The following is a 13,039-nucleotide window of genomic DNA, read 5'->3' on the forward strand; positions in this document are numbered from 1 at the left end:
GGCTAATCAAGGCTAACAAAGGTGCTGATAGTGGCGCCTCAAGAGATCAGAATGTGTTAATAGCAGAACAAAGTAAGCAGTGTGTCAGCGAACAATTGGCCACAGGGATCAGATTGCTCAAGTAGGATGGTATGGGCTGGGGGGAGGGGGGCAATGCTGAGGGTAAAACATACCAATGGAAGGAATGAAAATAACTTGATGGAAATAAACAGATGGTGGAGGGAGAAGAGAGATTACACAGTCTGATGTTGTTGAACTGAATAAAATGAAACATACAGAGAGCTGCCTGAATCTACTGGAATAAGTCAATAGAGGTAAGTGAATGTCCACACATAGACAAGCTTTTAGACAATGTCGCGATTGTCTCGCGAACCTATTGGTTCCCTGCTGTGTGAGCTCAGCTTCTCAAAGCAAACCCAATGTGAATGAATCCCGCCGAATGAGCCGCATAGAAATGAAGAAAACATATCGCCAGACCAACAGAAAACGTTATCAAAGGGCTCGTCCGGGATTTGAACCCGGGACCTCCCGCAAGTTTCGCAATCGAGACACCCAAAGCGAGAATCATACTCCTAGACCAACGAGCCGCGGAACTGGCACAGAAGCACGCTGTTATAGCCATCGAAAGTTGATCCAACATCTGCGGAAGATACTGGAACAACTCAGCGAGTCAGGCGGGATTTGTCGACAGGACAACAAAGCTCGTCTTTCACCATCACCTTTCATTAAAACCGGGACGGGTTAGAAATGTCGGACGTTTTAACCAAGTCAAATCCCGGTGGGAGCAAACAGAACAACAGGAAAGCGCTCTGACAGGGTGCAAGTCAGGAGAGATTAAATGAGAAAAGGCAGTCGTCTTGTAATAAGTGGCCTAGCCTCTCAGCCTCACCATGCGAATCTGCAGCAGCACAGTGAGGTTGCACATTGTACACGTCCGTGGATTGCCAGCTGTTTCTGTAGTGTAGTGGTTATCACATTCGCCTCACACGCGAAAGGTCCCCGGTTCGAAACCGGGCAGAAACATCTCGTACTACCAGGTTAGTCTGTTGCTGACTATTGCCGCAATGTCATAACTGGTCTTCATCACCGAGGAATAGCAAAATGCATGCACCCGTATGGTTGTGGTTATTTTCGAAAGCCCTGCCTTCTCAATTTAACTTCCACTTCAAGCAAAACATAACTTATCTTCAGGTCTGTAAATTTCGATTCCTGATTGTTTTCTAAGTTGAGACATCGGTTTTAAAGAAACGGCTGTCTTCTTGTCATAAGTGACATGGCCTCTCAGACGAACCATGAGAAGCTGCAGCAACACAGTGAGGTTGAACATTGCATAAGTCCATTGATTACTGCACCGCCAGCGGTTTCTGTAGTGTAGTGGTTAGCACATTCCCCTAACATGCGAAAGGTCCCCGGGGCCATACCGGGTAGAAACATCAAGTGCTTCTCATGTTGTGTGAGGAATGTTTGCACAAAGTACTTTTGTTCCCCCATCTCGTATGTTCGAGGATTATGAGGTTTAGTCTCTCATGAGCCACTAAAATAAATTCCACATTAAGTCACAAGCACTGAATTATCGACAGGCAAAGAGAAGAAAAGGACCTTCCTATTTTGGATATTCGGAGCTAGTTCATCCACAACAGAATTTCATGCATTTACAAATGCAGATAAACATACTTATTCACCATCTCAAACATGTCTAAATAAACGACAAATGCAACTTACTGCGGATGCTTCATTCTGAAACAAAAACAGAACATACTGGACACTCTCAGCAGGACTGACAGCCTCTGTGGAGCGAGATGGCAGCGGTCGTTCCGGGCCTGGGTGACTCTTTGTTAAAGCTGGAGAACTGGAAATGGGGTCAGATTCAGACTAATGTGGATGGGGCGGGGTTGGCGTGCCCTATTGGGCCTCGATAGAGTGGTCAGCAAAAGGTGGAAAATGACGAAAATGTCTCGGACAGAAAGAAAAAGGGAATGTAAATGAGGCTAATCAAGGCTAACAAAGGTGCTGATAGTGGCGCCTCAAGAGATCAGAATGTGTTAATAGCAGAACAAAGTAAGCAGTGTGTCAGCGAACAATTGGCGACAGTGTTGCTCAAGTAGGATGGTATGGGCTGGGGGGAGGGGGGCAATGCTGAGGGTAAAACATACCAATGGAAGGAATGAAAATAACTTGATGGAAATAAACAGATGGTGGAGGTAGAAGAGAGATTACACAGTCTGATGTTGTTGAACTGAATAAAATGAAACATACAGAGAGCTGCCTGAATCAACCGGAATTAGTCAATAGAGGTAAGTGAATGTCATATCCCTAGACCAACGAGCCCCGGGAACGTAACAGAAGCACGCTGTTATTGCCATCGAAAGTCGATCTAACATCTGCGGAAAATACTGGAACAACTCAGCGAGTCAGGCGGGATTTGTCGACAGGACAACAAAGCTCGTCTTTCACCATCACCTTTCATTAAAACCGTGGAAGGTTAGAAATGTCGGACGTTTTAACCAAGCCAAATCCTGGTGGGAGCAAACAGAACAACAGGAAAGCGGTCTGACAGGGTGCAAGTCAGGAGAGATTAAATGAGAAAAGGCCTAGGGTTCCCTGGCCACAGAGTGAGGTGAGCATCGAATGAGAGAATAATTACACCACAGTATGAGGCCATTCTAGCCGCTGTGTCTGGGCCAGCTCTCAACAACTACCGCCCGGATACAAAGAAGAAGTGGAAACAAGATTCAAACCCAAATCTGCGATGGAAGTACACACAGAATGGGGGCAGCATTTACAGTGTGAGACTGTTGCACACACTATGTGTGTGCAAGCTGTATTGAGCCCAGTGGAAAGATGCGCTGCTGTTCCTCGAGTGTTTGTTGAGCTTCTTTGGAACATTTCAGGAGGCCGAGGTCCGGGAGGTCAGCGTTAAGATGCAGCTCTCCAGTCAGTTCAATTCTCCACTTTGGCTCTGTGGATTAGATGGGTCACGTCCCTGTGAAGTTAACGCAGATCATGTTAAGTTCGATCTAATTTCTACATCTTGTGGTTTTATATGTTGAAACATCTGCTTTTGAAAGAAACAGCAGTCGTCTTGTAATAAGTGGCCTGGCCTCTCAGCCTCACCATGCGAATCTGCAGCAACACAGTGAGGTTGCACATTGTACACGTCCGTTGATTTCCAGCTGTTTCTGTAGTGTAGTGGTTATCACATTCGCCTAACACGCGAAAAGTTCGAAACCGAGCAGAAACTTCTCGTACTTCCAGTTTAGTCTGTTGCTGACTATTGCCGCAATCTCGTAACTGGTCTTCATCAACGAGGAATAGCAAAATGCATGCACCCGTATGGTTGTGGTTATTTTCGAAAGCCCTGCCTTCTCAATTTAACTTCCACTTCAAGCATAACTTATCTTCAGGTCTGTAAAGTTCGATTCCTGACTGTTTTATAAGTTGAGACATCGGTTTTAAAGAAACGGCTGTCTTCTTGTAATAAGTGACATGGCCTCTCAAACGAACCATGAGAATCTGCAGCAACACAGTGAGGTTGAACACTGCACAAGTCCATTGATTACTGCACCGCCAGCGGTTTCTGTAGTGTAGTGGTTAGCACATTCCCCTAACATGCGAAAGGTCCCCGAGGCCATACCGGGTAGAAACATCAAGTGCTTCTCATGTTGTGTGAGGAATGTTTGCACAAAGTACTTTTGTTCCCCCATCTCGTATGTTCGAGGATTATGAGGTTTAGTCTCTCATGAGCCACTAAAATAAATTCCACATTAAGTCACAAGCACTGAATTTTCGACAGGCAATGAGAAGAAAAGGACCTTCTTATTTTGGATATTCGGAGCTAGTTCATCCACAACAGAATTTCATGCATTTACAAATGCAGATAAACATACTTATTCACCATCTCAAACATGTCTAAATGAACGACAAATGCAACTTACTGCGGATGCTTCATTCTGAAACAAAAACAGAACATACTGGACAATCTCAGCAGGACTGACAGCCTCTGTGGAGCGAGATGGCAGCGGTCGTTCCGGGCCTGGGTGACTCTTTGTCAAAGCTGGAGAACTGGAAATGGGGTCAGATTCAGACTAATGTGGATGGGGCGGGGTTGGCGTGCCCGATTGGGCCTCGATAGAGTGGTCAGCAATAGGTGGAAAATGACGAAAATGTCTCGGACAGAAAGAAAAAGGGAATGTAAATGAGGCTAATCAAGGCTAACAAAGGTGCTGATAGTGGCGCCTCAAGAGATCAGAATGTGTTAATAGCAGAACAAAGTAAGCAGTGTGTCAGCGAACAATTGGCCACAGGGATCAGATTGCTCAAGTAGGATGGTATGGGCTGGGGGGAGGGGGGCAATGCTGAGGGTAAAACATACCAATGGAAGGAATGAAAATAACTTGATGGAAATAAACAGATGGTGGAGGGAGAAGAGAGATTACACAGTCTGATGTTGTTGAACTGAATAAAATGAAACATACAGAGAGCTGCCTGAATCTACTGGAATAAGTCAATAGAGGTAAGTGAATGTCCACACATCGACAAGCTTTTAGACAATGTCGCGATTGTCTCGCGAACCTATTGGTTCCCTGCTGTGTGAGCTCAGCTTCTCAAAGCAAACCCAATGTGAATGAATCCCGCCGAATGAGCCGCATAGAAATGAAGAAAACATATCGCCTGACCAACAGAAAACGTTATCAAAGGGCTCGCCCGGGATTTGAACCCGGGACCTCCCGCAAGTCTCGCAATCGAGACACCCAAAGCGAGAATCATACTCCTAGACCAACGAGCCGCGGAACTGGCACAGAAGCACGCTGTTATAGCCATCGAAAGTTGATCCAACATCTGCGGAACATACTGGAACAACTCAGCGAGTCAGGCGGGATTTGTCGACAGGACAACAAAGCTCGTCTTTCACCATCACCTTTCATTAAAACCGGGACGGGTTAGAAATGTCGGACGTTTTAACCAAGTCAAATCCCGGTGGGAGCAAACAGAACAACAGGAAAGCGCTCTGACAGGGTGCAAGTCAGGAGAGATTAAATGAGAAAAGGCAGTCGTCTTGTAATAAGTGGCCTAGCCTCTCAGCCTCACCATGCGAATCTGCAGCAGCACAGTGAGGTTGCACATTGTACACGTCCGTGAATTGCCAGCTGTTTCTGTAGTGTAGTGGTTATCACATTTGCCTCACACGCGAAAGGTCCCCGGTTCGGAACCGGGCAGAAACATCTCGTACTACCAGGTTAGTCTGTTGCTGACTACTGCCTCAATCTCATAACTGGTCTTCATCACCGAGGAATAGCAAAATGCATGCACCCGTATGGTTGTGGTTATTTTCGAAAGCCCTGCCTTCTCAATTTAACTTCCACTTCAAGCAAAACATAACTTATCTTCAGGTCTGTAAATTTCGATTCCTGATTGTTTTCTAAGTTGAGACATCGGTTTTAAAGAAACGGCTGTCTTCTTGTCATAAGTGACATGGCCTCTCAGACGAACCATGAGAAGCTGCAGCAACACAGTGAGGTTGAACATTGCATAAGTCCATTGATTACTGCACCGCCAGCGGTTTCTGTAGTGTAGTGGTTAGCACATTCCCCTAACATGCGAAAGGTCCCCGGGGCCATACCGGGTAGAAACATCAAGTGCTTCTCATGTTGTGTGAGGAATGTTTGCACAAAGTACTTTTGTTCCCCCATCTCGTATGTTCGAGGATTATGAGGTTTAGTCTCTCATGAGCCACTAAAATAAATTCCACATTAAGTCACAAGCACTGAATTTTCGACAGGCAATGAGAAGAAAAGGACCTTCCTATTTTGGATATTCGGAGCTAGTTCATCCACAACAGAATTTCATGCATTTACAAATGCAGATAAACATACTTATTCACCATCTCAAACATGTCTAAATAAACGACAAATGCAACTTACTGCGGATGCTTCATTCTGAAACAAAAACAGAACATACTGGACAATCTCAGCAGGACTGACAGCCTCTGTGGAGCGAGATGGCAGCGGTCGTTCCGGGCCTGGGTGACTCTTTGTCAAAGCTGGAGAACTGGAAATGGGGTCAGATTCAGACTAATGTGGATGGGGCGGGGTTGGCGTGCCCTATTGGGCCTCGATAGAGTGGTCAGCAATAGGTGGAAAATGACGAAAATGTCTCGGACAGAAAGAAAAAGGGAATGTAAATGAGGCTAATCAAGGCTAACAAAGGTGCTGATAGTGGCGCCTCAAGAGATCAGAATGTGTTAATAGCAGAACAAAGTAAGCAGTGTGTCAGCAAACAATAGGCGACAGGGTTGCTCAAGTAGGATGGTATGGGCTGGGGGGAGGGGGGCAATGCTGAGGGTAAAACATACCAATGGAAGGAATGAAAATAACTTGATGGAAATAAACAGATGGTGGAGGGAGAAGAGAGATTACACAGTCTGATGTTGTTGAACTGAATAAAATGAAACATACAGAGAGCTGCCTGAATCTACTGGAATAAGTCAATAGAGGTAAGTGAATGTCCACACATAGACAAGCTTTTAGACAATGTCGCGATTGTCTCGCGAACCTATTGGTTCCCTGCTGTGTGAGCTCAGCTTCTCAAAGCAAACCCAATGTGAATGAATCCCGCCGAATGAGCCGCATAGAAATGAAGAAAACATATCGCCTGACCAACAGAAAACGTTATCAAAGGGCTCGTCCGGGATTTGAACCCGGGACCTCCCGCAAGTTTAGCAATCGAGACACCCAAAGCGAGAATCATACTCCTAGACCAACGAGCCGCGGAACTGGCACAGAAGCACGCTGTTATAGCCATCGAAAGTTGATCCAACATCTGCGGAAGATACTGGAACAACTCAGCGAGTCAGGCGGGATTTGTCGACAGGACAACAAAGCTCGTCTTTCACCATCACCTTTCATTAAAACCGGGACGGGTTAGAAATGTCGGACGTTTTAACCAAGTCAAATCCCGGTGGGAGCAAACAGAACAACAGGAAAGCGCTCTGACAGGGTGCAAGTCAGGAGAGATTAAATGAGAAAAGGCAGTCGTCTTGTAATAAGTGGCCTAGCCTCTCAGCCTCACCATGCGAATCTGCAGCAGCACAGTGAGGTTGCACATTGTACACGTCCGTGGATTGCCAGCTGTTTCTGTAGTGTAGTGGTTATCACATTCGCCTCACACGCGAAAGGTCCCCGGTTCGAAACCGGGCAGAAACATCTCGGGCTACCAGGTTGTTCTGTTGCTGACTTTTGCCGCAATATCATAACTGGTCTTCATCACTGAAAAATAGCAAAATGCATGCACCCGTATGGTTGTGGTTATTTTCGAAAGCCCTGCCTTCTCAATTTAACTTCCACTTCAAGCAAAACATAACTTATCTTCAGGTCTGTAAATTTCGATTCCTGATTGTTTTCTAAGTTGAGACATCGGTTTTAAAGAAACGGCTGTCTTCTTGTCATAAGTGACATGGCCTCTCAGACGAACCATGAGAAGCTGCAGCAACACAGTGAGGTTGAACATTGCATAAGTCCATTGATTACTGCACCGCCAGCGGTTTCTGTAGTGTAGTGGTTAGCACATTCCCCTAACATGCGAAAGGTCCCCGGGGCCATACCGGGTAGAAACATCAAGTGCTTCTCATGTTGTGTGAGGAATGTTTGCACAAAGTACTTTTGTTCCCCCATCTCGTATGTTCGAGGATTATGAGGTTTAGCCTCTCATGAGCCACTAAAATAAATTCCACATTAAGTCACAAGCACTGAATTATCGACAGGCAAAGAGAAGGAAAGGACCTTCCTATTTTGGATATTCGAAGCTCGTTCATCCACAACAGAATTTCATGCATTTACAAATGCAGATAAACATACTTATTCACCATCTCAAACATGTCTAAATAAACGACAAATGCAACTTACTGCGGATGCTTCATTCTGAAACAAAAACAGAACATACTGGACAATCTCAGCAGGACTGACAGCCTCTGTGGAGCGAGATGGCAGCGGTCGTTCCGGGCCTGGGTGACTCTTTGTCAAAGCTGGAGAACTGGAAATGGGGTCAGATTCAGACTAATGTGGATGGGGCGGGGTTGGCGTGCCCTATTGGGCCTCGATAGAGTGGTCAGCAATAGGTGGAAAATGACGAAAAAGTCTCGGACAGAAAGAAAAAGGGAATGTAAATGAGGCTAATCAAGGCTAACAAAGGTGCTGATAGTGGCGCCTCAAGAGATCAGAATGTGTTAATAGCAGAACAAAGTAAGCAGTGTGTCAGCGAACAATTGGCGACAGGGTTGCTCAAGTAGGATGGTATGGGCTGGGGGGAGGGGGGCAATGCTGAGGGCAAAACATACCAATGAAAGGAATGAAAATAACTTGATGGAAATAAACAGATGGTGGAGGTAGAAGAGAGATTACACAGTCTGATGTTGTTGAACTGAATAAAATGAAACATACAGAGAGCTGCCTGAATCAACTGGAATTAGTCAATAGAGGTAAGTGAATGTCATACCCCTAGACCAACGAGCCCCGGGAACGTAACAGAAGCACGCTGTTATTGCCATCGAAAGTCGATCTAACATCTGCGGAAAATACTGGAACAACTCAGCGAGTCAGGCGGGATTTGTCGACAGGACAACAAAGCTCGTCTTTCACCATCACCTTTCATTTAAACCGGGGCGGGTTAGAAATGTCGGACGTTTTAACCAAGTCAAATCCTGGTGGGAGCAAACAGAACAACAGGAAAGCGGTCTGACAGGGTGCAAGTCAGGAGAGATTAAATGAGAAAAGGCCTAGGGTTCCCTGGCCACAGAGTGAGGTGAGCATCGAATGAGAGGATAATTACACCACAGTATGAGGCCATTCTAGCCGCTGTGTCTGTGCCAGCTCTCAACAACTACCGCCCGGATACAAAGAAGAAGTGGAAACAAGATTCAAACCCAATTCTGCGATGGAAGGACACACAGAATGGGGGCAGCATTTGCAGTGTGAGACTGTTGCACACACTATGAGTGTGCAAGCTGTATTGAGCCCAGTGGAAAGATGCGCTGCTGTTCCTCGAGTGTTTGTTGAGCTTCTTTGGAACATTTCAGGAGGCCGAGGTCCGGGAGGTCAGCGTTAAGATGCAGCTCTCCAGTCAGTTCAATTCTCCACTTTGGCTCTGTGGATTAGATGGGTCACGTCCCTGTGAAGTTAACGCAGATCATGTTAAGTTCGATCTAATTTCTACATCTTGTGGTTTTATATGTTGAAACATCTGTTTTTGAAAGAAACAGCAGTCGTCTTGTAATAAGTGGCCTGGCCTCTCAGCCTCACCATGCGAATCTGCAGCAACACAGAGAGGTTGCACATTGTACACGTCCGTTGATTGCCAGCTGTTTCTGTAGTGTAGTGGTTATCACATTCGCCTAACACGCGAAAAGTTCGAAACCGAGCAGAAACTTCTCGTACTTCCAGTTTAGTCTGTTGCTGACTATTGCCGCAATCTCGTAACTGGTCTTCATCAACGAGGAATAGCAAAATGCATGCACCCGTATGGTTGTGGTTATTTTCGAAAGCCCTGCCTTCTCAATTTAACTTCCACTTCAAGCATAACTTATCTTCAGGTCTGTAAAGTTCGATTTCTGATTGTTTTATAAGTTGAGACATCGGTTTTAAAGAAACGGCTGTCTTCTTGTAATAAGTGACATGGCCTCTCAGACGAACCATGAGAAGCTGCAGCAACACAGTGAGGTTGAACATTGCACAAGTCCATTGATTACTGCACCGCCAGCGGTTTCTGTCGTGTAGTGGTTAGCGCATTCCCCTAACATGCGAAAGTTCCCCGGGGCCATACCGGGTAGAAACATCAAGTGCTTCTCATGTTGTGTGAGGAATGTTTGCACAAAGTACTTGTGTTCCCCATCTCGTATGTTCGAGGATTATGAGGATTAGTCTCTCATGAGCCAATAAAATAAATTCCACATTAAGTCACAAGCACTGAATTTTCGACAGGCAATGAGAAGAAAAGGACCTTCTTATTTTGGATATTCGGAGCTAGTTCATCCACAACAGAATTTCATGCATTTACAAATGCAGATAAACATACTTATTCACCATCTCAAACATGTCTAAATGAACGACAAATGCAACTTACTGCGGATGCTTCATTCTGAAACAAAAACAGAACATACTGGACAATCTCAGCAGGACTGAAAGCCTCTGTGGAGCGAGATGGCAGCGGTCGTTCCGGGCCTGGGTGACTCTTTCTCAAAGCTGGAGAACTGGAAATGGGGTCAGATTCAGACTAATGTGGATGGGGCAGGGTTGGCGTGCCCTATTGGGCCTCGATAGAGTGGTCAGCAATAGGTGGAAAATGACGAAAATGTCTCGGACAGAAAGAAAAAGGGAATGTAAATGAGGCTAATCAAGGTGCTGATAGTGGCGCCTCAAGAGATCAGAATGTGTTAATCGCAGAAAGTAAGCAGTGTGTCAGCGAACAATTGGCGACAGGGATCAGATTGCTCAAGTAGGATGGTATGGGCTGGGGGAGGGGGGCAATGCTGAGGGTAAAACATATCAATGCAAGGAATTAAAATAAGATGATGGATACAGATGGTGGAGGGGGAAGAAGCAGATGGTGGAGGGGGAAGAGAGGTTACACAGTCTGATGTTGTTGAACTGAATAAAATGAAACATACAGAGAGCTGCCTCAATCTACTGGAATAAGTCAATAGAAGTAAGTGAATATCCACACATAGACAAGCTTTTAGAAAATGTCTTGATTGTCTCGGGAACGTATTGGTTCCCTGCTGTGTGAGCTCAGCTTCTCAAAGGAAACCCAATGTGAATGAATCCCGCCGAATGCGCCACAGAGGCTCAACAAGGAATAGCAAAATACATGCACCCGGCTGGGCCAGTGTCGCAATGGATAACGCGTCTGACTACGAATCAGGAGATTCCAGGTCCGACTCCTGGCTGGCTCGGTATTCGAACATTTGGCGTGCGCTTTAACTCACTGGGTGGGACAGCTGATTCTTGATGCAGAGCAAAGTGAGCAGAACGTCTTCAATTCTCGTATCGAAAGTTGATCCGACATCTGCGGAAGATACTGGAACAACTCAGCGAGTCAGGCGGGATTTGTCGACAGGACAACACAGCTCGTCTTTCACCATCACTTTTCATTAAAACCGGTACGGGTTAGAAATGTCGGACGTTTTAACCAAGTCAAATCCCGGTGGGAGCAAACAGAATGACAGGAAAGCGCTCTGACAGGGTGCAAGTCAGGAGAGATTAAATGAGAAAAGGCCTTGGGTTCCCTGGCCACAGAGTGAGGTGAGCATCGAATGAGAGAATAATTACACCACAGTATGAGGCCATTCCAGCCGCTGTGTCTGTGCCAGCTCTCAGCAACTACCGCCCGGATACAAAGACGAAGTGGAAACAAGATTCAAACCCAAATCTGCGATGCTAGTACACACAGAATGGGGGCAGCATTTACAGTGTGAGACGGTTGCACACACTATGAGTGTGAAAGCTGTATTGAGCCCAGTGGAAAGATGCGCTGCTGTTCCTCGAGTGTTTGTTGAGCTTCTTTGGAACATTTCAGGAGGCCGAGGTCCGGAAGGTCAGCGTTAAGATGCAGCTCTCCAGTCAGTTCAATTCTCCACTTTGGCTCTGTGGATTAGATGGGTCACGTCCCTGTGAAGTTAATGCAGATCATGTTAAGTTCGATCTAATTTCTACATCTCGTGGTTTTATATGTTGAAACATCTGTTTTTGAAAGAAACAGCAGTCGTCTTGTAATAAGTGGCCTAGCCTCTCAGCCTCACCATGCGAATCTGCAGCAACACAGTGAGGTTGCACATTGTACACGTCCGTTGATTGCCAGCTGTTTCTGTAGTGTAGTGGTTATCACATTCGCCTAACACGCGAAAGGTCCCCGGTTCGAAACCGGGCCGAAACATCTCGTATTTCCAGTTTAGTCTGTTGCTGACTATTGCCGCAATCTCGTAACTGGTCTTTATCAACGAGGAATAGCAAAATGCATGCACCCGTCTGGTTGTGGTTATTTACGAAAGCCCTGCATTCTCAATTTAACTTCCACTTCAAGCAAAACATAACTTATCTTCAGGTCTGTAAAGTTCGATTCCTGATTGTTTTATAAGTTGAGACATCCGGTTTAAAGAAACGGCTGTCTTCTTGTAATAAGTTACATGGCCTCTCAGACGAACCATGAGAATCTGCAGCAACACAGTGAGGTTGAACATTGCACAAGTCCATTGATTACTGCACCGCCAGCGGTTTCTGTAGTGTAGTGGTTAGCACATTCCCCTAACATGCGATAGGTCCCCGGGGCCATACCGGGTAGAAACATCAAGTGCTTCTCATGTTGTGTGAGGAATGTTTGCACAAAGAACTTGTGTTCCCCATCTCGTATGTTCTAGGATTATGAGGATTAGTCTCTCATGAGCCACTAAAATAAATTCCACATTAAGTCACAAGCACTGAATTTTCGACAGGCAATGAGAAGAAAAGGACCTTCTTATTTTGGATATGCGGAGCTAGTTCATCCACAACAGAATTTCATGCATTTACTAATGCAGATAAACATACTTATTCACCATCTCAAACATGTCTAAATGAACGACAAATGCAACTTACTGCGGATGCTTCATTCTGAAACAAAAACAGAACATACTGGACAATCTCAGCAGGACTGACGGCCTCTGTGGAGCGAGATGGCAGCGGTCGTTCCGGGCCTGGGTGACTCTTTGTCAAAGCTGGAGAACTGGAAATGGGGTCAGATTCAGACAAATGTGGATGGGGCGGGGTTGGCGTGCCCTATTGGGCCTCGATAGAGTGGTCAGCAATAGGTGGAAAATGACGAAAAAGTCTCGGACAGAAAGAAAAAGGGAATGTAAATGAGGCTAATCAAGGCTAACAAAGTTGCTGATAGTGGCGCCTCAAGAGATCAGAATGTGTTAATAGCAGAACAAAGTAAGCAGTGTGTCAGCGAACAATTGGCGACAGGGTTGCTCAAGTAGGATGGTATGGGCTGGGGGGAGGGGCGCAATGCTGAG

The 13,039-nt window shown here is 45.8% G+C and overlaps 4 non-coding genes across 4 annotated transcripts; all 4 read left to right on the forward strand.

Annotated features, from left to right (window-relative positions):
- The first annotated feature begins 950 nt into the window (after positions 1-950).
- Positions 951-1,023, forward strand: trnav-cac (transfer RNA valine (anticodon CAC)). Its single transcript has one exon. It is a non-coding gene; the product is annotated as a tRNA-Val (tRNA).
- Positions 1,024-5,149: 4,126 nt separating this feature from the next.
- On the forward strand, positions 5,150-5,222 carry trnav-cac (transfer RNA valine (anticodon CAC)). The gene has a single exon. It is a non-coding gene; the product is annotated as a tRNA-Val (tRNA).
- A 1,907-nt stretch (positions 5,223-7,129) lies between these two features.
- Positions 7,130-7,202, forward strand: trnav-cac (transfer RNA valine (anticodon CAC)). The gene has a single exon. It is a non-coding gene; the product is annotated as a tRNA-Val (tRNA).
- A 4,647-nt stretch (positions 7,203-11,849) lies between these two features.
- On the forward strand, positions 11,850-11,922 carry trnav-aac (transfer RNA valine (anticodon AAC)). Its single transcript has one exon. It is a non-coding gene; the product is annotated as a tRNA-Val (tRNA).
- The last annotated feature ends 1,117 nt before the right edge of the window (positions 11,923-13,039 follow it).

This window comes from Scyliorhinus torazame, chromosome 5 (genome assembly GCF_047496885.1).
Source record: "Scyliorhinus torazame isolate Kashiwa2021f chromosome 5, sScyTor2.1, whole genome shotgun sequence".
Classification (NCBI taxonomy): Eukaryota; Metazoa; Chordata; class Chondrichthyes; order Carcharhiniformes; family Scyliorhinidae; genus Scyliorhinus; species Scyliorhinus torazame.